The following is a 27,503-nucleotide window of genomic DNA, read 5'->3' as shown; positions in this document are numbered from 1 at the left end:
GCTGGCTTTGTCAAACGCCAAGGACATTTTTTCGGCAGAGACTCTGAGCTAGTTGCCACATAAACAAACAGGAGCTCGCTTTAGCTTCCGGGGGTTTTTGGACCGACAGAAAGTGCTAAGGGGAAGACAGAAGCCAACAGGGTAGCCTGGGGCGACTGGAAGCTCGGGAGGAAGCAGTGGATTGCTGGCACCAGCTCCCTGCTCAGGGCGAGGCTGTGAAAGTGCGAGTCGTGAATAAACGTCTGGAAAAGCTCTTCGCTGGACATTTTGCCCTTGGTCCCAAAGGCTGGATGATGTCGGGCTGAAGAGAATCTACCATGGAGTGCTTGCTTCTGTGAGTAGTGGTTACTCCTACGATACAGTGAAATCACCCACATGCCTGGTCAAAAGGGCCGGTGTCAAATGCCATCTAGGCTGTGTCAGAGCGAGCTCTTGGGGGTGAATCTCATGGGTGTGCAGTTTTGAGAGTGATCCCAAGAAAATGTCAATGTAGCTTCTATTTCTGTCTGGTTAAGAGCTTCTTACATATTGTCAGAATGGGAGACCACCTATTGCTTCCAGTGAAAGCTCGGGCGGGTTTCTTCCTGAATAAACAACAACAACTTCTTCTTCTTCTTCTTCTTCTTCTTCTTCTTCTTCTTCTTCTTCTTCTTCTTCTTCTTCTTCTTCTTCTTCTTCTTCTTCTTCTTCTTCTCCTTCTCCTTCTCCTTCTCCTTCTCCTTCTTCTTCTTCTTCTTCTTCTTCTTCTTCTTCTTCTTCTCCTCCTCCTCCTCCTCCTCCTCCTCCTCCTCCTCCTCCTCTTCCTCCTCTTCTTCTTCTTCTTTTTCCTCTTTCTCTTCTTCTTTCTCCTCCTCCTCCTCCTCCTTCTTTTTCTTCACTTCTATAGATGCCTTATTTATCAACTGATGGATTGATCGGTACATTTTATCTGTTCATGATTGCACTTTTTTCCCTAACTTTCATCCTGCATAGTAGATAGCTCTTTTGGGAGTTAGAGGGGATATATTTAAGTACATGTATTCATGCATATAGTGCATACATATCTAAAAATGCATGAAGTTTAATGTGTATAAATATAATCTTATATTAAAAAAATAAGCTTATAATAACAAGGGTCTAGCCTGACTTTGATAAGCATATTTTTTTCCTCTGTGTATTCCAGCACTTATTATTTGCAATATATTGGGTTTTAATATTTAAAACTAGGATGGTGCTAGCGCCTGTCTAGTCATAATTCTATAATATAATGTGATTTGGACTAAGAATCATTATTGATTTATTAGTTATTGTGTAGGGGACATGCACTTGCTATGGCACACATGTGAGGGTCAGATGATAACTTATAGGGGTCAGTTCTCTCCTTCTTTCGTTTAGGTTCCAGGGATCAAACTCCGGTTATCAGGCTTGGCAGCAAGTGACTTTACCCACTGAGCCATCTTGTTGGCCCAATGACTAAATCTTATAACCTCCACAAAACCACAGGTTTTTACCTTGCAAAAATGAGTGTCAGGGCTTGAGATCATTTGTAAGGCTATCAATGAGCACAGTGGTGAGAGCTCAGGTAACATCATCTATAGCAAGACTCACAGAAGGTTTGATGTTTTATCTACATGTTACATTTAACTGCTTCCCTACGTTTTAGCATTAGGACTCACAGAAGGGCTAATTTTGTATCTACATGTTAGATTTAACTGCTTCCCTAGGTTTTAGCGTTAAGAGCTTAAAATAAGACCAACATCTATCCTTGACCTACCCACTCTGTTCTCCCATTCTACATAAAAACTGTCTGAAAAGACTTATTATTAAATTTGTCATCGACGAACAAAAGCTGCTAGGGAAAGCTAAGGCCACTCCCCAACATGTTTTCTCTGAGAAAGTTCAGAATGGGCCTCAGAGGGGGAAGTTCTGGGGTTGAGTAAGTTCAACCCCTCTCAGAGTGGCTCGTGCATTTCTGCTCAAAGTTTCACATCGTCAGTTAATAAACTTTATTTAGCATAGTGTGTCACAGAGTGTGCTAAATATTTGACTACACCTATCTGACCAAGGAACTGTAGTGCCAGTTTCAAGGAACACATGGGGAAGTATTATTCACTTTCCAGAATCTTGGAGTAGTTCCCGTGATTGATTTAATAGCATCTCCCCAAATTCTCCTAGCAATGCTGATGCAAATCAAGCCGACACCACATTTTCCATGTTTCATCAACCACCGCAAAGTTTAGGAACACCTGATTCACGGTGAGTTAATATGAGGACTGCAGAGAATTCAAGGAAGGCATGGAGAGTTTACTAGGCAATGGAACAGAAGATGACAGGGGGGAACTCTGTGGTCCATCACAGCAAAGAAGACAGGAGGACAGACTCACGAAAGTTACAGGGAAGGGTAACATTTGGCTCTGTTCTCAGTCAATGTGGTCTTCAATCCGGCATTCCTATAGACATGCTTATTTCTAGGGTCTTATTCTTCCTCCTCTTGGTGGTCCATTCTGCAAGGATAATAGCGAGGGGGTCTAGGAGAAATGGAAGAGATCCCAAGGTCTAGATGTGGTCAGCAGTTCATACATGATATCAGCTCTACCTAAGAGTGAGTGAGGGTATTGAATTGTATCCCGAATCAACAGATAATGGGCTAGTTAACTTCTGATGATGACTGTCACATATAAAACACATTGTCACGTGAGCAAAGGTTTGCCATTTTGGACTCACACAAGTAACTCTTTGCAAGCAGGTGAATTATCTTGTCCCAGGGCTCCATCAAGTGATGGGTTCCTTCCTCCTTTATTACTTTCTTGTCTGTTTTTGGAAACAGTGTTTCTCTGTATAGCCTTAGCTATTCTAGAACTAGCTCTGTAGATCAGGTTGGCCTTGCATTCACAGAGGGCCACCTGCCTCTGCCTCCCAAGTACTGGGAGTAAAGTCACGTGCCACCACCCACCTAGTCCTCCTTTCTCGTTTATTGGGCATGGATAACATGGTTGATATTAAAAAGGTACAGGAATGATCTGTGTCCTTGATGTTGTCTCAAGCCAATTGAGTTGGGCAACAATTTACTAAATTTGCTTACATGTTGAAAACTAAATAAAGAAAAAACAGATGTGGCACTTGTGATATAGAATAATGGTCAAGGCTTTCTTTACCTAACATGTGTTAAATTGCTAACGTGCCTTTCCTCTTTGGTAAGTAAATAAGTCTTACGGCCACATTTTATAACAATGTGTAGCTGCAGTTCATTAATGTTACTGATAACACCCATTTTGTGTCGTCCGTATTGCTGTCAGTTTGCCTTCCGTGGAGCTGTATAAGAAGTATAAACATCTCTCACAGGCAGAGACCCTAACAAGATGGCGCATGTTTACAATCTCAAACTGTGTAAGTGGAGGCGGGAGGAGGGCTACAAGTTCAAGACCACTTTGGCCTACAAGGTGAGTACCAGTCCAACCAGAGCTAAATAGAAAGACTCTGTTTCCTGGCCCCATAATAATAGCAAATGAATAAAATAAAAATTAAAAAGTTAATCAGAATGAATATTATTTCTTTTAAACATTTGGGCAATACAGAAGGAGACAGAGAAATAAGCAAGAGTCTGCTTTCTGAGTCCTTAGCTTTCTAGTCCCGCTCTGGTCTTCAGAGTTGGCCATGTTTAAATGATTTCTTTGTATTGTCCTTATAGCCATAGACTGTCATTAATTAACCTCTCTGTGTTAAGGAGCATCTCATAAATGGTGTATTTATTTCTATAGGAAGAACTCATTCTATCCACATTAAAACAACCCTATCATTGCTGAGAACACCATCCCTACCAAGTCTTTGCTGCTGTTAGCTTCATTTATTTGAGGGCAGAATCTCATGTAGCCCTGCCTAGCCTTGGATTTTCTGTGGAGCCAGGATGACCATGGGCTCCTGATCTCCCTCCTTCCACCTCCTGAGCACTGAGATTATAGGCACATGCCTCATGACCAGTGAACCAACCTGCCTGTAGGAGTCAGCCTTTGACGGTTTGACCTAAATTCTCCAAAACAAATCTCACAAAGCAAGTTAGAAATGTGCGTGACGTGGCAGCCACAGCCTCAGAGGAGAAAAAGGTCAATAGTGGAGAAGGGACATCTAGAGGGCATTTTATCATGTGTGACAAAAGCCCTGTTAATTTGCCATTAGTTCATCTACTCTTTGCAAGATTTAGTCAGGGTGGTGACTTGAACAAGCGGGCCACTCATGTCCAAGTGACTGAGTCACTGGTCCAGTCTTGGACAGGTTGTAAATGTCAGAGCGGAGAGTCAGGTCCAGGTGTGAAGACTCCTATGACAAGCAGCTTCCAAATCCCTGGAAGTCTGTTTAACAGCGACAACTAGTCAGCCTCAGAGACGGCCCAGGACCTGCTCCCACACCCTGCTGGGTAAATACGAAGAAAACCAGGATCCAAAGGTCTAGGCGTTCTGGTTCTGCTTCATCTCCTTCATACTCCAGCCAATGGCTGTGCCAGGCAAGTATAGTATAGACCATTGCTGCTCCATTTCTTAGTCTTGCTGCTGTAACAAACACACATAGAAAGCAACTTAAGGGTGTAAGGGTTTATGTTAGCTCATGGTCTTAGTTCACAGTGGTGGGATGGGATGAAGAAGTTTATGTAGTGGGGGGTTGTGGCCAGGACACGGCACTGGAGCAGACGGAAAGTGGAGAGCAACGCAGGCAGGAACCAGAAGTGGGTATAACATTAATGGGGCCATCCCTAGTGACTAACTTCTACCAGTGAGGCTAAAATAACAGAAGCAGATTAGGATTTCAAAGCACGAGCATTTAGGGACCGCTCAAATTCACACCATAACAGGCATATGGGGTTAAGTTTATTCCATTACTGGTCAGTGCAAATGCCCCGCTGGAAGTTCTGGTTCCCGACCCCCTCCTCCACCATTCTACCCCCTCCTCCCTGCAGTGCCCCTTGTGGACGACCTTTTGGAGTCTGACAACCAGGAGGTTCTGTTTCCTTTGGCTCCCAGTTGGGTTTGCCCACTGCCTTGAGAGAAGGTCAGGGCATTTAGCTCCCCAGTTGACTTCCTGTCACAGCTATTTCTCCATGGTCAGAGTCTGGAATCCAAACTCCAGCTCCTGCTATGCTAGTTGGCTTTCTTCCACATTCTTAGCCCGCCCTGAATTCTCCCCTGCGCATTCAGGACCCGGGGCAGTAACAGAGCTCTATTCTTACTAGCCCAGGTGCATTACCCTCTCTCGGCTCAACACGGCCTCGCCTCCCCTCATATAAATGCCCTTTCAGTTAAGATGCCTTTAATTACACCTACTCACCGCGGCATCGGTTTGCTCCTGGGGACACGATTGATCTAGTAAGTGAAACCAGGTTTTGTTCCAGAAAGCAGATCCTCAAAATGAGATTCTGGGATTACATTGCTCATGTATTTGATGAAGGCATAGATACTCTGCTTGCCAGGGCGAAATGGATGATGGGGTATGCAGGGAAATCACATTACTCAAATTATCAGCAGCTGCTGCAAGGGATGGCGTGCAGATGGCAGGAAGGCATCGGGAGATCACATTTTTTAGCTGCATTGTTATGTGACTTGGATTACACGGCTCGCGCTGCAGGCCACAGATCATGGACTCTTAAAGAGTCCAGATGGAGCAAAGGGCAGATTACTCTCGGATGAGCAGCCTAGGGCAAAGGTGAGAAATTGGCCTCCAAGGGAATACTTAAAGACTCTCTTCCCTTTGATAGCTTTAGGACAAATCTGTATATCTGAAGGTATCTTTCAATGAATTTCTCCTCTGCAGTTATGGGTCAAATATGACGGCAGATCAGTTCTACTGCTGAGGTGACATGCTGCTGAATAACTGACCTCCTCCCCACATGAAGGCAGCAGCCATTTTCCCTCTCAGATTATTGGCTATGTATTCCCAATGGGTCCTTTGCATTGTTTCCCCTGTACCGTCACATTTAACTTACGAAACGACGAATAGTGTGACAACAGGTTCCTATCCACTGATTTCACTGTCCCTCCGTTCATGGAAACTGGCTCAGTCTCAGTTAAAGGGATAGCATGAGCAGAGAGACTGAGATACGTGCTTCAGATCGGAGGTAAAATGAACGCAGGATCTCACTGGCTGCCGGAATTCATGGTCCAGGAACTTAGGATGTGTGGGTAGAATAACTCTCACGAGCATCTCTAACAATGCATTTAGACTTCTGTCTCTACAAACGTGGACCGGACACTTTTGGGTGTTCTAGGCCCACCTAATGGGAAAAGATTTCCAGTAAGGGGTGAAAGCTGTGTGTTCTAGTTTGTTTGCTCTTGCTACGATAAGCACGGAAAGGCTCTCGGGAGAAAGGATCTTACTTGGCTTACACGTCCCGATCTCAGCTCATCATTAAGGGGAGTTAGGGCAGGGACTAATGCACAGCAGGAATCTGGCAGCAGAAACTGAATCCGAGACCTCAGAGACATACTGCTTACTGACCAGCTCTCCATGGCTTACTCAGTTTGTTTTTTTATACTAGGCAGGACCACCTGTCCAGGGATGGTACCCACAGTGGGCTGGGCCTGTCAGCATCAATTATTAATCATGAAAATCCCTCATAGACTTGTCCATGGGCAAGCTGCTGGAGACATTTTCTTTAATTGAGACTCCCTCTTCCCAGATGATTTTAGCTTGTGACAAAACTATCAAAAAATTAACCAGCACCTTGTAGATCCATTGGGAAACAGACCAGCTTCTCACTCAACTCACAAAAACAAGGGCACTGTATTGGTGGAGTTACTGAACTTGCTTCAGAAGGAGACTGTGGGGTTTTGCCACTACTAAGGCAGCAGGGATAGGTCTGAATTTACTGGCACTTTTCTTAGTGACTGTGTCATATACTAATCTATGAAAAAAATGCAGCATCTAAGTAAATGGATGACTACATTAGGCCTGGGTTTCGTCTAGCAGAAATCGAGTCAAGTGTTTTAGTAAAGACTTCATCGAGCTAGCATGCTTGCAGAGAATGAAGGAACAAGGGATGGTTGGAGTCACTTGCGTTCCACCAAGGAGAATATGTACATGGAAGGGCACAAGATGCTGACAGTGCCGTCTATTTGCTCTCTACCTTTAGATCTGTTTTCTGTCCTTGAGCATCTGACTCTGCAAGGAGAAGCTGATTACCATGGACTCCAGACTCCCATGCCCCATGACTTCAGCTGGAATGACAATGGAGGATCCGAGTACGAGAGAGAAGGACAGGCTATGCATCCCTTGCTCCGTCCTGCATGGCCGTGCAGTGGTACCAATTGCTTTTCTCTCCATGTCGTCAGGATTCTTGCTGAACAGCCCTGCAGCTGTAGCCCTCTCGCTCTAAACAGCCTATCTTTTTTCCTCGTGCCCTCAAGAGTTGTCAAGTGGATCCCATGTCCAGTCTCTGGAGTTGTCCTTCATTTTGGCTGCCTCTTAAGACAGCTGTTTTGCAAAGCTCTATTCAATAAGCCACTTGCAGGAGCCGTTCCTTTCTTATGAGTCTTTGGGCTAGGGCTGCACTCAATCTCCTTCATTTAAGGTAGGGAGACCGTCCTTTCCCGCCTCATCAGGCCACGTGCTGCTGTAGCTCAAAAGCTACGCTGAGATTTCATCTCACTCCAGACAGAATAACTTTTATTTAAAAAACGTGATTTACAGTTCAGTAAAAATACAGAACAAAAAAAAATCCCATGAAAAGAAAAACGATAGCTTTCATATATACAATGAACTTGTAGAGAAAGAAAGATATGAGAAAAATATCTTATTCATAGTTGCTTGAAAAGTATGTCGGAATAAACTTAACCAAGGCAATAAAAGACTTCTACAGTGAAAACATCAAGATACCAAAAAAGGAAGTCAAATACGATCCTAGATTATATAAAGACTCTTTGTGTTCCTGGACTTTGGCAGTAATATGGTGACAGTGGCTATATTACCAAAAGTGAAATACAAATTCAATTTAATTCCTGTCAAAAAATTTCAATTACATTCTTTACAGAATTAGAAAAAAACAATCCACGAATTCATATGGAGCCACAAATGACCACAGATAGGAAAAACGTTGCTAGAGAGAAAGGACACAGCTGGAGGAACCACAATACGGGACCTCAGATCACACTACAGACCCACAGTGACAAAGACAGTGTGTATGGTACTGACTCAAAACAGACAATTAACTCAGAGAAACAGAATGTAGGACCTGGAAATAAACCTGTACAAATACAGCCCATTAATTTCTCTTCTCTTTTGCTTTCAAAAGTAAAGTTTCTAAAAGAAAGGAAGATTAGCCTATTTTAACAAGTGATATTGATTAAAAAAAAGTGGTATCTACCCAGAGAAGAGTGAAATTAGATCCACATTTTCACCTGGAAGAAAAGTGGATCAAAGACCTTAATTTAAAACCCCAAACACTGAATCTTGATGGAGAAGGCACAAGGAATGCACTTCCAGGTAGAGGTTGAAGAAAGAACGTCTGAAAAGATGTCCAGCGACACAGGAATTATCTCCGGGATCAACAAACAGGCTTTCATGAGACCAGTGTTTCTGTTCAGCAAAGGAAGCAACCCTCAGTGCAAATAGCCCACAGAATAGAAGAAAATCCTTCCTAGTTGCCAGTTACACTAGGGAAGGGGCCAATACCCAGAATTCACAAAGAATTACTTAAATTAAACATCATGAAACACAACTGCTGACTAAAAACTAGGCAAATGTATTTTCCTTTGTTTAAAAAAAAAGAGGGAAATGGTGTGGGAGAATTGTCTGTATTCTGTCAATCATATTTTAATAAAATTCTGATTGGCCAGGCAGGCAGTATAGGCGGGAAAGCCAGACAGGAAGTAGGGGTGGAGCAAAGAGACTGGGAGTATTCTGGGACACAGGAAGCTCCCTCTGTCACTCCTGTGCAGATCACCGAAGCAGCAGGATGTGATCTGCCCCACTGAAAAAGGTACTGAGCCATATGGCTAAAATAGATCAGAAAAATGGGTTAATCAAGATACGGGCGTTAACTAGGAAGAAGCCTAACCTAACAGGCCAATCAGCATTAGGCGAAGTCATTAGAACTGGACAGACAGCGTTCAAAAGAAGAATCACAAATGGCCGAGTATTTTCCAGAGTGTTCCACCTCCTTGTTAGAAGAGCAATGCCATTGAAGGCTACTTTAAGCTATCAACCCCTTCATTCCAGGATGGAATCACCAGGACACCTGACATCAAATGCTGGTCTGGCGGGGGTGGGGGGTGGGGGAGGAGTGAAACCATTATTCACTGCTGTCAGGAGCGCCAGCTAGGGCGGCCGCTGTGAATGTTAGTATGGAGGTTTCTTCAAAGAGTCAAAGCAGTACTTCCATATGACCCAGCTGTATTACACCTGGGCATACACCCCAGGAACCCCATGTTCTACCACAGAGACATGCGCAGATTCGTGTTAATTGCTTCTGGATCCGTGAAAGCCAAGAAATGAAATCATCCTATATGCTATCAACAGGTGGTGAAAATGTAGTATTTATACACCTGATGGACTTTTATTAAGCTATAAAGAAACATGAAATTATGTATTTTTCAGGCAGATGGGTGGATCTGGAAGGTAGAATATTAAGTGAGGCGATTCAGACTCTGGAAGGATGAAGCCACATTCTCATTCACATGTGACTTTCAGCCTATAGTGCATACATGTGTGTTTAGAAGTGGATTTTAATGCAAGTAAAGCTTAAAGACCTAGAGAGAAGTCCACGTAAGGGTGAACATAGGTGCTGAGGGAAGACAAGGGGTGGGTAAAAGAACACGTGACGTAAAAGAGGAAGAGACACTCAGGGCAGTGCTTGCATGGGATGTGAGAGGAGAGCCATGGGAGAGACGTGGGGAAGGAGAGTCTACTAAGAGAGTCTTCGAAAATTCCACAGTGATATATAATAGCTTGCTTGCTAATTAAAAACATTAAATGCTGAACGAAAAACTGAATTAAGGAGATGGCTGTTACTATAGTGCTTACTGCATAGGCATGAGGACCAGAGTTCAGAGCCCCAGCATCCGTAGAAAGAGCTGGGGGTTATGACGCACACCTGCAATCCCGGCACTGGGAAGGTAGCCACAGGATTAACCCAGAGCTTTCTAGCCAGCCACTAAGCTGAATTGTTGAACTTTGTCTCAAACAAACAAACAAAGCCCCCAAAGAAACAAAAACCGTAGAACTGAAGAAGATACCTGACATCAGCTTCTACCTCTGCACTCATGTGTGCCCACATACACACATATACACATGAATATGTGCACAGATACATGCACACACACACACACACACACACACACAAAACCTCTAACATCTAATAGCATAAAGAACAACAAAGAACAGCAAATGCTGATGAGGACGTGGGAGAAAGGCAATGCACTACTACAGTCAGATGGGAATCAGTAAGGACTTTCTCAAAATACTAAAATCAACGAAAAATGGAACTGCCATATGGTCCAGCTATACCGTTTCTGGGAATACATCTGAAGGAATCCAAGTCAGTGCTCTACAGAGACGCTTACTCATCTGTGTGTTTTGAAGCAATATTCATAATAATCAAGTTACACAACCAGCCTAGGTATCCATCAACAGATGGATGGAGAAAGAAACATATGTAAACAAGAGAGCTTTATTCATAGATAAAGAAGGATAAAGTGATGTAATCTGTAGTTAAATGGATAAACTGGATATCATTATATTAAATTAAAAAAACCAGACTCAGATATATAAATATGTTTTCTCTCATGTGTAGAATGAATGTGTGTGTGTATGTGTGTGTATGTGTGTTGTGTCTGTAAAATAGAAGGGATTATTTGACAAGAGGAAGGAAACTAATCGGAAGGGAAGAGATGGTAGTGGAGTTAATATGGTCAAAGGGATGAGATACTTTGTTAAAATGTCATAAATCCATCACTTTGCACAATATACGGTTTTTAAAAAGATGCTGGGCATGGTGGTACACATCGCTAATCCCAGCACTTGTGGGCAGGCGGATCTTTGTGAGTTTTGAGGCAAATATCACCTACATAGTGAGTTCCAGGCCAATCAGAGTTCTCCAAAACAAAACAAAAGACAAAAAATTGTCTCCCCTCCTACTGAGTCAGCTAGTTTATCCCAGGGCTGGAGGGGAGGCTCATTGGTTAAGAGCACTCACTGTCATTCCAGATATTCCAGATAATCAAAGCTTGGTTTGATTTCAAACATATAGTGGTTCCTGACTATCTATACCTCCAGTTCCAGAGGATCTGACACCTTCTCTGGGCTCTTTGGTCACCAGGCATACACAAAGCTAAAGAAAACTCATTTGTAAAATAAAAATAGATATTTAAGGAGAGAAAAGAAAGAACACTTACCTATAATTTCTGCATGCATGCTGAAAGGACAGATTCAAGACAGACTCTTTCCTTGAGGCTATGATTGGTTCCGTAACAACTATTATAAGATGGTGTGGAAGAATTGTATGTATTTTGTCAATCATGTTTTAAATAAATACTGATTGGCCAGGCAGGAAGTATAGGTGGGACAACCAGACAGGAAGTAAAGGTGGGACAGTGAGAACAGGAGAATGCTGGGAAGGAGGAAGCCCATTCCTCCCCAGTCTATCCCAGAACACAGAAGAAGCAGGATGTGACCTGCCCCACTGAAAAAGGTACCGAGCCATGTGGCTAACATATACTAGAATAATGGGTGAATATAAGTTATAAGAGCTAATATGAAGCCTGAACTAATGGGCCAATTGGTTTATCATTTTTATAGACTTCTGTGTAATTTCTTTGGGGCTTACCAGCTGCGGGAACCAGGCAGGACAGAAACCCCAACAAGCAAAACCACATGTTGCAATAAGAGCCAATTGACATTTCTTTTTCTGTTAGGTTAAGGAATCTTAGCTTCTATCTGACCCATGGGCCAGTCAGGCTCACTGTCTACTGGCACTGTAGGAAGCAAAGTCTACTTAGACAGTCTTCTAGGGTCCTAAAGACAATAATCCATTACTGGATCATGTTTTGCTGATGTTTTTCACCCAGGAAATCCTTACCACGCACTTATTCTGTATTGGACATTGTTCTGTGACCAGAAATTGCGAAACTGAAAAGGACAGTCTATGCTATCGTGAGTTCCAGTCTAACTGAACAAGTCCTGACAAAAAGGAGCCCTGTTTGCTCTCCTCACTACAATCTTACGAGTACTGTCGTGGCCCAGAGAGCAATTATCATACAAATAAGGAGATTAGAAAAGCTATACAGAGTTGTTAAGTTGCAGTTAGACAGCAGGGAGCTGTCTCAGTATGGGTTAATCTCAAAGTGTGTGAACCACTAACCGTCTCGTCCCAAACCTTGCAACACGAAGCAGAGAGCCCTCAGTCACATTTTATCGTATTTGTCTCCTGTCAAATATCTAAAGCCACCAGAAAGCCAGAGCAATAACACAACTTCATAATCTACCCCAGGACCCCTTGGAAACTGCGTCTCTCACCTCCATGCTCTTTAGGGCAGAGTCTACAAACAGGCCCCAACCATCTCAGAGATGCCACAGCTAACACCCATTCAGTGGGATTGCTTTCCTCCAAAACTCCCTTCAGCAAAGGATTCACTTCACCCTTTCCTCTGGCCCAGGTATTTTTCTTTCCTAATCTGAGCTTTCTCTCTCTACTTTCTAGATTAATGGTGCCATGACCGTCGATCAACCCCGGCCCACCAGCCTGAGGGAGTCTTGTTGACAGACAGGTAGTGTGTCAACAGACTCGTCTTGTGAAATGGAAATTGGAAGAAGCCTAAAACAACAGAACAGAGGATGGAAACCCAAGCCACTTTTGCCAGATGCAACCCAGGCCTGGTAGGTCTTTGCTATGGCATTTCCTCTTTTTAAAACCGTTCCAGCCAAGGTCAAAATAATAAAAAAAAAGGTGTACACTGCCATTCTTTCCCAGTGGTGCCTTCTCACCGTCGGGTGGCTGCTGTCTGGTCAGCATCTTTGGCTCTTCGTAGTTTGGTTTTGAAAACTCTGACATGGAGTGGAATGGCTCAAGGTGGGGAAACCTTGCATGCAGCAGGACTAAAGATCAAAGGAATGTTTCATGCTGTGTTAAAGGGCTTCCTATTCCCTAGCTGGAGACTGTGAGCACTCAGACCCTGGAAAGGGTCATCTGCAAAAGCTGAGGTGTGGGGCGGATGGGGATTTGCACATTGCAGTGGAAGGACCCATACTTTCTTTTCGGGGTTAATTGGATGTGGGTGGCATGTGATTACAAGTGCTCATAAATTGTCTACCCTGATACTGAGTTCAGCCACATGTGTTACTGTGAGCTGAGCTGAAGCCAGCAGAATGGGCCAGGACATGTTAGAACTGTGGCCAAACCGACAATAGGTCTCAACAAGTCAGAAAAATCAGCAAGAGATGTATGATCCCAACTACTGGAGTAATCGATTTCTTGTCCTGAGTCTCTGCACCGTAGGGGTTTTCCCCTTTGGGGCGGAAAGTGCTAATGGAGAAAGTGACTTCCTTGTGCAGGTGGAAAAGCAGTGTTTGCTCATTTAGACATCCATCCATTCGTTGGGCCTCTGCTGTGAATGGCTGTCAGGGAGGGGTCCTTCATCTCAAACCTGGTTCCCTTTGGGTTGACTTCCAGAGATACACTTACTCTGGCTACTTTCAAAGAACTGATCTTTATTAACTCTGCCTTAATGAGGAAAGAGATGCCTTAGAAGAGAAGACCTGAGCATTCCCCACTAATTAATTATTATTGATTAGATCCCCACTAATGCCACAGCGATGGCATCGTGGGTCCACAGTCAATAGTTGCCAAAGGAACGAATGTGGGATGGAGAGAGGGACCTGACAAGGAGCAAGGTCAAGCAGTCTAAAGGTCTCAGTGGGGTGAAGGAAGCAGTCACTGTTTGTAAACGATCCCAAGAAGACTGTGCAGTAAGAACGTGCTTGAGTGCTAATGGCTTTGGCGAAGAGAACGGTACATAAGTGCTCTGTGATCTGTGTGGAGTTTTATGGGAAACAGACTCAAGGCAGCAGGGAAGTGAACTGCATTTTCTGTGCTTATATGCATCACTTCTTATGCTGTATAGATTAACCCCCATCTGAAGGATAGCTGCCATAATTGTCTCTCCTTCTGTCCACTGGCTGTTTGCTCTGTCAGTCACTGCTTTGACTGTGCAGAACCTTTAGAATATTATGTGATCTTACACGTCGATTCTTGGTGCGGTTTTGTGTATGACTGGGGTTCTACTCAGAAAGCACATGCCAAAGTATCTCTCCTGAACTGTTTTAACCTTGAATGTTCAAGTTCAAAGTAGGTTTCTTCTTCTCAGTGTAGGGGATTGAACCGAAACTAATGCAATCACGCTACCTCTGAGCTGTACCATAAATCAGGGCCTCTGATCTGCTTTGAATTGGTGTGTGTGTGTGTGTGTGTGTGTGTGTGTGTGTGTGTGTGTGTGTGTGTGCAAGGTAAGAGGAGTACTTATTCATGGTGAATGCATACCAGTACTGTCAATGTAGAAATCAGTGCGGCGTTTCTCCAGAAATTAAGAATATACCTACCATATGACCCAGCTATACCATTCCCGGGCATACATACACTCAAAGTGCTCTCTGTTCTGTCCCAGAAATATTTTCATGTCCATGATTATTGCTGCTCTCTTCACAATAGCAAGAAAGTATAATTAGCCTAGATGTCCACCAACAGACGAATGGACATTGAATATGTGGTTTATAAATATAAAACGGAATTTTATTAAATTGTAACCAAAACGAAATTATGAAATTTGAAGAAAAATGGAAAGACCTGAAACTATTCTATTAGATGAGGTGACCCTGACTCAGAAAGACAGATTGTATGTGTTCTCTCACATGTGTGTGGGTCCTAGTTTTTAGTGTTTCTAAGGATGCCTGTGTAAATGCAGCTGTGAATGTGGGGGGTCAGGCCACGGAACTGGGAGGACCATCATGAGGGGAGAGAAGTGAAGGAAAGTGATGGAGGCAACATGGGACGTGGAAAAAGGCAGGAGGCTTCCGCGGTTAGAGGGCCTAAGGGGAGACCAAGGGACGCGGGAGGGAGGAGCCAGAATGTAAACAAATTATGTTTGTAGATGCCGTAATGACACATAACACTTGGCTAATTAAATTACACAACATTTTTGAAGTTTCAAAGAAAGAAGCATGCTGTTTTTTCAAGGACCGCAAGGTCCTTGGGATAAGGAGGCAGAGCCAAACTAGTTGCTGAGACCATCACTACTTCATGTTCTGAAGAACTGTAGCCTGCAAAGGATTTCTAACAAAAACATCCACCAAAACACTACAGAGCGGCCAGTCCTGCCCTTCTCATGCCGAACTTACGCTTCTCCCCTCAGTTCGTTGAACTCTTATTTCCAAAGCATAAAGACTCCCCACTAACTAAAAATATTTACTTTGAGGAACAGATGGCTTTAGATCAGAGGCTATGCTATGTAAAATGACAAAGAATTCCCCTGAATCCCTAGCCTTGACATATAGGGTTGTAAGGAAAACGCTATTTAAATATCTATGTGTGGATATAAAACTAGGATGGACTCTACATACTTACAAATAATATGTACTTACTCCATTGAATCAAGCGTCAAATTAAATTTAGACCCAGAGAATCTGGCATGTCTATAGTTCGCTGGTATGTGCCGTGTGATGACTCAGTTTCCCCGCTGCTCTTCTTCACTCTAACTGCCATCAAACCCGCGGTGTGCTGTGATATCAGTGGGCTCAGCAGTTGGTGTCAGTTCAACACTTAGAACTCCTATCCACATCATGCCTTTTCTCATTGGTGGACGGTACTTAATGTTGGACCTAGTGCCAAACCAGCCCCCCACTTATCAAATGACTTGATAAGCAGATGTTATTCTACCTAAATGCTTCAGCTGTAAATGACTGGATCAAAATTGAAATCTCTGATGGTGAAAATAAGTATGAAGGAAAATTAAGCCTACAGAGTCATCACTTTGCGGGGCTGGGGAGATGACTCAGCAGTTCAGAGTGTTGGTTTCTCTTGCAGAGGACTCAAGTTTGGTTCCCAGCATCCACATGGTGGCTCACAACTGTCCTTAGCTCTAGTTCCAGAGGGTCCCACACCTTCTTCTGGCCTCCACAGGCAATGTACACAAATGGCACACATATACATTGAGACAGAAAACTCACGCATTTAAAAATAAAGAACAAATTTAGAATCATTGCTGTTATTTGAACATTAAGGCATCAACGTAGTAATATGAGAATATATCAAAAGTTAGTTGCTATAAGCTCAGGTCATATCTGAGTTCTCATGAATACTGCTTAGTCTCAGGCGATGAACAAGAAACAGCATAAAGGTCTCAGGTGGCTGAGAATGGACTAACAGCTTTTAAATGTAAGGTTTTTACCTACTTCATACTTAAAATACAGTAAATCACAGGGAGCAATAAACAGACACACATTTACCAAATAAATTTTGGGATGATGGTTTCTTCATTTATTCTTTTAGATATAATTGTAATATTTTTACTGTCAAAATTTATGCACAGTAAAAATGCTAATACTGTACAACTCTGAATGTTAATACATATATGGATTTATGCAACTACCAGTAGAAAAACAATTTTTATTACCCTTTAAAATTCCTTTGTGGGCAGTCAGGCCTCTACATCTCTCAAATTTTCATTAAAGCTGATAACAGAATCGGCTCTTCTCCACAATGTGTAAAGTGTTTCACTGAATACTTGATCTTTCCAGTTAGAGAGACAGCTCAGTTGGTAAAACACTCGTCTTGAAAGCATGAGGACCAAGCAAAGAGAGACTTACAGGAGCCCACGTGGGAAAAGTGAGGTGTGATGACAGCACCTGCTTGGGACCCCAGCGCCAGGGGACAGAGACAGGTGGATGACTGAGATGCTGGTCAGAATTATTGCTCAAGTGGTGAATGCCAGGCCCACGAGAGATCTTTCCCCTATTGTTCTTTGCTATATTTCTTGCCTCATTTCTTAGAAATATAATTAAATATGACACATTAAATTATAAAGCTTTTAACATGCTTAAAAAACTTTTGCATTGAGATATGAATTATATCAAATGAAGTCAATAGATCACACACGTGTATGGCACCCGAGGAACAAGTTCCAAGGCTATATTCTAGCCTCTACATACTCACTCAGATATGTCCACTGTACTCAATCCCACAAACATGCACTGCACATACCGCAAACACGCGCACGCACACACACACACACATGCACTGCACATACTGCACATACCACACACACACATGCACTACACAAACCATACACACACACACATATTCACTGCACATACCACACACACACACACACACACATTCACACAAACTCTATGCTGGGGTCCAAGATACCTAGTATTTCACAATTCTACTGAAATTTAGCTTAATATTTTTACATTAAAATGTTAATATTTGAACTCAAAGGCTCCATTCAAGATACATTCCCAAGTAGTTTTACACGAAAAAGTCTAAATGTATTGTTTCTAATTAAGATGCTTTTGAGTATTTAATCAAATTTAGATGTAGGCGTTCTAATTTTATTTCACTGTAATACTGAATATAAATATATTTACTTAAAAGAAGGGTCCCATCTTTTATGGGCTGAGATATTGCAGAAAGAAATTACAGGGTTCTAAAAGCCGAATTCGCTCATTGTTTGAGGTCACAATATTAAGTGTGGTAAGCTGCATCCTTTGGAGGACGATAAATACCTGCTGGCAAGCTTTACCTTCAATAAACCTTCTAAAAGAACTTCTTGGCTCTCCTTGCTGGATATTTTTGTTAAGGAATTTCCAAGGCAAGTCTGACCAAAGTCGAATATAAATTTAGAAGTATCAGCTACAAAGCTTTAATACCCTTTCAGGCTAACTTAGAAAGTAGTTATTCAAAGTCTGGAGCGGTCCTGTAACAGGGTTATTCTTAGGAAGTCTAAATTGCATACCATTTTCCTAAGAACATTTTTTGTATTTGTCAAGAAAATATTTGAGAATGTGCAATCATTCATATGTTTAATAGTGTGGCTTCTTATGGGTGTGCCTATGCAGGGTGTTCGTTCCACAGCTCACTTAAGTGCGGTTCTGTCCTTTCAGGCTTTTATTTTAATAAATAAAATGACTTTTAAACAAAAGTGCTAGTGCTCTATGTGGGGTACCACTTTAGGAGTTGTTGGCCAATGAGGTTCCAGATGGTCCCTTCAAAGAAAGACTGTTGTCTTTCATGTTGGTTGCCTGCCATATTAGGGGATAAAAGACACTATTGCGGAATAGACCACAAAGCCTGGTTGCAAGAAAAGGCAAGGTTGAGCCCTACTGACTGGCTTACACAGAGGTGGTTACTTTACAGGGTTCTCTCTTTCTCTCTCTCTCTCTCTCTCTCTCTCTCTCTCTCTCTCTTTCTCTCTCTCTCTCTCTCTCCTCTGTGTGTGTGTGTGTGTGTGTGTGTGTGTGTGTGTGTGTGTGTATGTAGCAAAGGCATCAAGGGTCATATCCAGCTGTGAACACTACAAACTTGAATGCCAACCTGTCAGGCAAGATGTGTCCACTGGTACAGGAGAGGAGAGCCATGACTGTTAGAGGGATAAGTAACCACTTTTGGATTGGATTTGAGGTTCGTTGCATAAGAGGAAATACATATCTGGTACTATAAACCTCATCAAAAAGCTATGTCTGTGGAGGTCATGGGCCCTAGTTAGGACTCACTACTGCTGTCTTGCTAAATTGGCATGACATCAATCTATAGTCTAAATATGTTTATACCTATAGACAAACACTACTCTCAGCCTTAGTCATGGGAATCTCTTTTTGCACTGAATGGTGGTGAATGCATAAATGCTTCGGATGTTCAAGATTCTTAGGCTAAGTGACAATTTAGTGCTTAGTCCTAAGCAAGATATTCATACTACCCCTTCTGATGCTCAGGGAATACGGCAGAAGAAAGAAAAGAAGTATGTAAGAGTCAGAATACAGGACGAGCAGGGGTGAATGCTATATTTAGGGAACATGTCCTTACAACAACTACCTTGGTTTGCACTAGGGATGCACAATACTGTGCCTGTCAATAGCAAATCAAGGGTTGGGGATGGAGGGGATCATAGAGCCCTATTTCTCCCTGTTAAATACTTGGCAGCTGATGGAATTCTGAGGCAAGGGTAGTCATTGTCTCAGTTCTGTATATATTGGTGAGCACCCCAAGCTGCAATGGCTGGTTTTAAACCCATGGTCACACAGATATCCCCGGTTAAGATGAGAGGGTCTCCAAACAAATAACACGTGATTGCGGGAAAGGGACCTATAAGGAAGAGGGGAATAATAGGGTGAGAAGTAGATAAGACAGGGTGGGCAACTGAGAATAAACATGTATTATATAGATATAATTTAAATGTATTATATGTTTATATATTATATGTAATGTATTATATGTAAACATATATTATATACATATGTGAACTTATCAAAGAACAAATTTAATCAATGAAAAATTTCCCATTATGTTATATTCCAATACATTTGAATGCATATTGTTACCTTACAAATAAATAATAGTTCTTTTTTGGTGAACTTTAAACTGAATCTATTTCAAACATCACAATTATGTCAGATAGAGTATCTTTCTCTAAATGAACTTAAAAGAATTGGATAAAATGTAAGTCAACTCTTTTGAAAAGAACCAATACTCTGGAATGTGATTGGTATAAAATTATCATTATTTAATAGTGTTAACAGTTTTCTTTCTTACTCTGGAATTAATACCTAGCATATTCATTAATTTTGTCCTGTGCACACAAAGAAATCTGAAACTGAAAGCAGGACATTATTCAAAGATAATTATTTGATATGAATGAAAAATGCTTTACTGAGTGCTATAAGAGGGTCTTTTGTTGGTGAATATGTTAAATTGCCACTTATGGATACAGAAATGAAAGATGAAAGCCTCATCTTCAGTAGATACGGGCCTTGGTGTTTCGCACAGTCACTAACGCCCTTGACCGTGCAGGATGAAAAGCGGTATTAAGTATACTTATCATCGCCTTTCAGGAAAAATTGATCTTCAGCACTTAAATTTTCTTATTTGGTCACCTTAACTTTTTAGCAGTTTCCTCCGAAAGCGTTTATGAAAAGATAAAGGGAAATTTCAGAAGGGAGCTATTCAGTGGCTTTCCTCTCTGTGCAGTCAAAACCACGTTAGCAACTGTGCTTAGACTAAACAGTCTGTTGGGTCGGCTCAACCTCCACTTGTCATGTTTATTTATCATGTATTTCCTCAACTCTCCCTAGTTTATAATTTTCTATATTTTCCACTGACCTTATTGGCCTCTTGACTTGGCATGTTTCAAAAAATCTTATTTGCCATATTTTTCAGATGGGAGCTGAGGGGGTTCCCCAAGTGGGCACGAGGCCCAGCACTGAGTAGTTGCCCCAAGTCTCTTTCTCAAATCAAAAGCAAACAGCTGGTTCTGGATGTTTGAATCTTAATTCACTTTATTTTGTCACCAGTAGTGACTCTGTGCTGTCCTAGAAAGGGAGACATTATTTATGCTGTGAAAAGAAATTGTCATGAGGAAGAGGTAAATTAGTACATTCATCAAGCGTTTAAGTGAGAATTCTGTCTTCAAAAGCTAATGAGACCACGGTTTTGTATACTTTAATGTACCAATTAAAATCATTGTTTATTCATTAACATGAGGCAAATGTCAAATTGGACAAACTATTAGGGATGACATGCATACATTAGAGATGTGTGAGACAAGAGAGGATGTGTGTGTGTGCTCTGTTTATCAGAGCTCTCCTTCATGGTCATGGCTTCAACTACCCTTATTATTATTATTATTATTTTACCTGTGGCTGAAGTTGAGATCTTGATTCTGTCTCCTGGAAGTTGATTCTCTTCCAATTTTTACCTTCTGGCTCGGCATTGGTCAGAATTCAGTTTATTGTTCAAATAAAGATTTCTATGGATATCTTAATTTCTACTTCATCTCCTCTCAAACCCTATTCATTGCTTCATTTTCTTCACTCTCCTTCCTAAGCAGAGTCCATGAACCCGTCCTGTTCTCTCTATGTTCGTTGGCACCATTCCAGGCACTATGCCAGCATCCTAGCTGCACTCCTCTGCAGTCCCTTGTCTTGTCTCCCAACACCACCCTCACACCCTGAGAACTATTCTCCGTATTGCAACAAAGATCAGTTTTTAAAATCGAAAGTTTCTCTGTGTGACTTCCCTAGCTATTAATGGCATTTCCTTATTTTTCAATTAAAGTCCATATGCACATGCATTAATATGGCTGCATGGTTTTCTTTCTTTCTTTTTTCTTTCTTTTCTCTTCTTTTCTTTTCTTTTTTTTCTTTTCGCTTTTCTTACTGTTATGCTTGGGCCACTGTCCTGCTTTGTTTTCTGTTGCTCTAATAAACACTGTGACCAAAAACTATTTAAGAGATGGAAAGACTTTTGTCAGCTTATTCTTCCAGGTCACAGACTATCATTGAAGGAAGTCAGGACAGGAATTCAAACAGGAACCAGAACAGAAAACTTGGAGGAATGCATCTTACTGACTTGCTCTCTGGTTTATGCTCAGTTACCTTTCCTATGCAACCCAAACTTACCTGTCCAGGGATGGTGCAGCCTACAGTGGGCTGAGCCCTTCCACATCATCAATCAGGACAACTCTCTCAGCCATGGCCACAGGCCAATGCAATTCAGTCAGTTCTTGAAGTGTCCCTGGCCTCAGAAGACTCTAGGTTGTGCCATGTTGAACACAAAATCTGACCAGTGCTGACATTTTCCCACCAAGGACTTCTTGACCACATCAGCCATCTAAAAGTTCTCTGTCTCAAAAATAGATTTCTGGAAACACCAACATTTGACATCCTGACTCCCCATCATCTGCCATTGCTGTCCAGGGTGCAAAGTCACGAAGTGTTTCCTGTTGACTGCATGCAGACTCCTGGTCTTAGTTAAGTGGTACCTTCTTCTTCTACCTTGCAGTCTTGTAGTATTTTATCTGGAGTAAGTGCTCAGACCAGTAGGGGCCTTTGGATAGGATATGTAATGCATACCATTGCCTTTAGGCAATACTCTCTCAGAAATATTTCATATTAGAGATCTTTGAGTTTTGTGTAATATTGAACGTCTTCTGGCCTGTCCCCATCACAGGAGATGAATTTGAGCATATACTTGTTGGAAGAATCAACTTTTTGTTTAGTAAGTTTTTTTATTTAACATGTATATGAGTAAGTGTGAATGTGCATGGGGGTGGAGGTCAAAGCACTATGCAGGTGTCAGATCTCTCCCTCTTCCCTGTTGTCTGAGGCAGGATCTCTCCTCTTGTTTCTGCCCCTGCACTTCATACTGGTCCAAGACCAGCCAGCTGATCCTATAGTCCCTGCATCTCATCTTGTCTTAGGACCATGGTGATTACAGATACTCTATCTGACTTTTCTACCTTAACATTTTGTTTTTAATCTCTCTCTCTCTCTCTCTCTCTCTCTCTCTCTCTCTCTCTCTCTCTCCTTTTCTCTCTCTGTGTGCATGTGTGTGTGTGAGCTCGTGTGTGTGCAATGGCACACATATGGAAATCAGAGAACAACTTGCCTTCCAGGAATTCTTTTTCTGTTTCTACCTGGTAGGATCCAAGGACAGAACTCAAGCAGTTACGCTTGGTGGGAAGTATCTTTACCTGATGAACTATTCTGGCAGTCACACATTTGACTTTTTAAAAAATGTGGATTCTGATGATCAAACTCAAGTGGTCATATTTGTGGGCCAAGACTTTTTATACATTTACCTATCTTCTTGGTCCCAAAATAGACTTCTTAATATTTTTCTCAATTCTTCAGTTTCAGTACAGACTAAAATCAGGATGTCTTATTTCCAGGAAAAGCAGAAAATAACTGACTATTTTTCTTTCTGCAAGGACCCTTCATTGATATGTATACTGTTCTCAGCCATTCTGCAGTCTCACGGAGGCTAAATCAAAAAGTCCAGAGCAATGAATTCTCTTCCCCAATGGGGCTTCTACCGAAAATCAAACAATTCAAGATTGAAACTGTATGATGCTTAAGGATTTTGAAGCTTCCTATTTTAAAAGTGGACATGAAATTCAAATTATGCTTCAGCTATGTCCCAGGAGACTTAGAAATGTTGTTTTTGTGGAAAATCGCTTATTATAGGAAAGATTTTATAGCTATATTATAATTAGTGGCACACAAAGGTCTCTCCCTCGGGCTCTCCAATTTAAGACCGTAATAAGGATGGCTCTGATATCATGACTGCCCTACAGGATTCTTATTCTGCTTCTAGAATGACTTGGGTGGATGCTATAGAAGTCTAACTGTGGGAGAGAGAGAGAGAGAGAGAAAGAGAAAGAGAGAGAGAGAGAGAGAGAGAGAGAGAGAGAGAGGAAGAAAGAGAGAAGGAGTGGTAGGATTAAAGCCATAACTATCTCTTTCTGCTTGCTATGTTTGCTTTCTCTCTCCAATTCAATTAACTTCGGCAGGCTCCAGGCAACATGAACCAAAGGTGGAGCCTAAACAAAACATTTTTCTACGTGCATGATGCTACCAAAATAGCCTGTATATGTCCTACAGAGGGCATTTAGCAAAATACAAAGTAAACAGAGACATAATGAGAGGTCCCTGGTGGTTGTGATGATGAAAAGGTCAGCGGGAAAGGAGAAAGCTCACCCTAGTCTAGATTCTTCTTCAAAGGCTAGTGTCATAAACAGCAGTTGGAGCTGGCCTGGTGCTGGAGCAAGTTCTTCCTGGAGCTCTACCATCCTGCTGGAGTAAACGTATCCTTTCATCTTGATGGCTAATAAATCAAAGGACGGGATTAGACCAGTGAGCCTCTCAACACTAATTCCCTGGGATTCTCAAGGGTAGGTGGAACCTTCGTAAAATGTGCAACCTTATGAATTAAAGAGGACCGAGTAGATCCATAAGGAAGTGAGTTTCGCCCATGGCTTCTGGCATCAATTGACAATCTACCCATCACTACCCATTTTACAAACATTCAGTTTAGGAAATTGTAGTGTGGCTCAACCTGTGTCATAAGTTTTACCTATACTTCCTTCAGATGGTAAAACCTTTGTATTCTTCCTTCAATTGGCATTTGATGTTATATAATAGTCAGGTTTGGGCCACAGGATGGGAGCTGAAGTCATGACTCCAGGTTGAATAGGAACCAACTGTCGATTGTCAGATCAGTATCAGTGCACTGATGTTAGAAGTTGAATCATTTTAGAGTCAAGACAGCTCTTACTCAGGATAGTACATGGCAATATTCTCTGCATTTAGCAAGTACTTTGGAATAGTTGGGTACCCAGGTAACAGGCCCGCATACGTGACAACGGACATCCAACCCTGTGAGCAGACCAGCTGGCTTGTCAAGAGCCACTGACCATGAGATGTGCATGCAGACTTGATGAAAATGCCCCATGCAAAATGTGACTGAGGATTGTGTGTGTTTGTGCATAGACACTACTCTTGGCATTGAGGACTCCAGGGCTCATCTTGGGCAGGAGGCTTTGCTTTCATTTCTTTCATGGCCCTCTCCATCCCTTTGTTGTATGTCAGTATTGAACTTAAGATACTTCAGTACATTTACAGAATCCACAACTTGTCAGCAGATTCAGAACATGGTTATATGTCATACTTTATATACAATTATATATAATGTCATTATAGTAGAGTGCATGAAAAGTGTTTATCATCATTTAATGTTATACTATCACAAATAATCATATCCTACCCTGAGTTTTATCTTATACACAATTTACATGTTCATAAAGAAAATATTTATTTATAATTATACATTGTCTTGATTAGTTTAGTTGAAATGGGAAGATCCATCCTGAATATGGGCTGCAACTTGTAGCAGGAGCCCAGATGAAAGGAGAAGAAAAGAAAGGGTTAGACTCTTTGCTTCTTTGTCTTCTTGGCAAGTTTATCTATTCCAGTTTATCTCCTCTGGTGTCTGGCTGCTTTGGCCACCCTGGCTATAGCCATTCTTTGGTGACATTAGCACCTAACTTCTTTGGAATATCTGTAGACTGTGTGTGTGTGTGTGTGTGTGTGTGTGTGTGTGTGTGTGTGTGTGTGTGTGTGTGAGACTGTCCAGGAATCTTCTGGACCTTCAGAGACACATTGGAACTGCTGAGGTGTCTGGCCTGTGGATTACAAGTAGCCACTAGATTCACATTGTGAAGACAGCCATTGTTGAACTTCCTAGAACACATCCTGGAAGCCAATCTACTAAATCCCCTTCGGATACATATTTGTTCATTCTGTGGGTTTTGCTTATCTAGAAAACCCTGCTTAATATCATATCTATACTGATATTACCCAGTTTAACTTAAAAGCCTCCCCTCTTATAAATGACAGGCGCCCCTTTCTTTTACTCTAGTCATTGAGGTGGGTAAGCCATATCTTGCTAAATCTTGACTTCTAAATCCTAAAACAGAGAGCTATATTTTTGGATTATTCATTTTTACTTCTTTTTAATCAAATGTTCTTTGACAGTTTCATTTATGTGAATAATGAATGTTAATTATTCTCATTCCCACCTTCTCCCCTCGCTCCCACTTCACCACCCCCAAGTCCCTTCCTTTGTTCATGTCTTTTGTTTTTCTTTTGTGACCCACTAGGTTTCACCAGGACCATCTGTATGACTATGGTTTTGAAATTGTTCCTTGGAGATTCATGAAGGTAGACAACTGAAGACAATAACCCACCAGAAGACAAGAGTTCATCAGGGATGCGTGGGACCCCCTTCAGCCTTTTCCAATCTATGATTGATTATTGACAGTCCCAGTCCTGTTAAGGCTTGATGAGATGATGTTTTCAATACCTGTGTTATGCCTAGAAGAGAGCATTCCACAGATATTTTTTATTGTCTTCTGGTTCTTGTTTTCTTTCTGCCTCTTCTGCAATGTTTCCTGAGTCTTGGAAGGGATAACATAATGTCCTAGAGAGAACTGAGTGCTCACCTGTCACCTTTTCTCCACACCTTGAGCAGTTAAGACTCTCTGAATACTCCACTCTCCTGCAGAGAGAAGCCTCCCTGGCCAAGGTTGAGAGTAATTAGCCTTTGTTTGTGGATATAAACACAAATATTTAGATTGAAGAATGTCGCCATGTCAATCAAACAACAGTAGTGAATTCTCTATAACCTCATGGCCTCTCCAATCATGAGTCTTTGACTGGGTTCACAGTACCAGCCGCTAATTCTCTCTTGTGGAGTGGGACTCAGATCCAACCCAAGCACTGGTTACCCCTACAACAGAAAGTTTATTAGTATCTAACATTAGAGAAGGGGAGGGAAAGGAGGGGGAGGGCGATCAAATGTCGAGGTGCTCAAAGTAGAAATTCTGTGGAGCGCATTCAAACAGAGACTGTGCAGGAGTGCACTGGGCAGCTTGAAGGAGGTCTGGTTCCAGTTGCCCGAGTAGGAAACTAGGGTTTCCTAGGGTGGAAACAAGACCAGCTGTTTGGCCCATGCCCATGAGAGAGCTAGTCTGTTACTTGAGGATGTAGCTGAGGAAGTACACCCAGCAGAATCCTGTGTTTGACATAGGTCAGATTACCTTATAACCTATGCTTAGAAGTGGACTCCTATGGTTAAGACTGAGAGGAGGTGACCAAAATAATTTGATTATAGGCTGCCGGTAGTTACATGGCTTGGCTTGTGTTTATTCGTTCTTTCTTCTCCTTTGGCATTCTAGACATAACAATGATAGGGCCTGGACATGGACTGTTACTTTTGATTCCACTCCAAGGCCGTTGGTTTCCTTCTTGAAACTTCAGTTCTAGTGCACCTTAAGCAACGTAGGAGAGAACTGGATATAACCTTGGAATTACTTTGGCATATTTCTATCGAGCAATTGCATTGTCTTCATATATATTCTCGCTTGCATTAACATATTCACTCATTCTGGTAACACTGAATGTCTCCTGGTATCATCTCTGCATTGGGCAATGGAGACTAAAGCCCCAGTGAGATCAGTATGTCTTCTTTCTGGAGGTCTTCATAGTCTTGCTAGGACATTGAGGAAGAAGACAAATTTGGAATAGCGACAGCTACATGTCAGTGCTACAATGTGGAGGAGCTGGGCAATTTAGTTCCTGGTAGAACAAAGAAAACTAGAAAGAGAAGATAATGATTCAGTGGGATTGTACAGTGACCTGGGTTTTGCCAAGTTGGAAACATCAAGGAGGAACTCAAGATCATGGCAAAATGACCTTGGAGAAAGGAGCAAAAATGAATTGTTGTAACTCTTTGGGGCATCTAATCTGGCTACAGGGCATATCTCTGACATATAGATCAAGTTTCTTCCATTTTTTCCCCAATTTCTTTCACTTTCAAAAATAACCAGAAAGTACTAGTGATGCAAGCCCAAGCCATGAAAAGGAGGAAAAAAGGCCAACGGGCTTGTGAAAATCCCAGATCTTGCAACAGTCATGGGAGTATTTTAATAAATCTTAAG

The 27,503-nt window shown here is 41.9% G+C and overlaps 1 long non-coding RNA gene across 1 annotated transcript; it reads left to right on the top strand.

Annotated features, from left to right (window-relative positions):
• Nucleotides 1-25,864, top strand: LOC146892607 (uncharacterized). Its single transcript, XR_015004101.2, has 4 exons — nucleotides 1-334; nucleotides 3,322-3,419; nucleotides 12,659-12,834; nucleotides 25,665-25,864. It is a non-coding gene; the product is annotated as an uncharacterized LOC146892607 (long non-coding RNA).
• The last annotated feature ends 1,639 nt before the right edge of the window (nucleotides 25,865-27,503 follow it).

This window comes from Myodes glareolus, chromosome 10, assembly GCF_982192425.1.
Source record: "Myodes glareolus chromosome 10, mMyoGla1.1, whole genome shotgun sequence".
NCBI classification, from domain to species: Eukaryota; Metazoa; Chordata; class Mammalia; order Rodentia; family Cricetidae; genus Myodes; species Myodes glareolus.
This window is presented reverse-complemented; position numbering and strand designations above follow the sequence as displayed.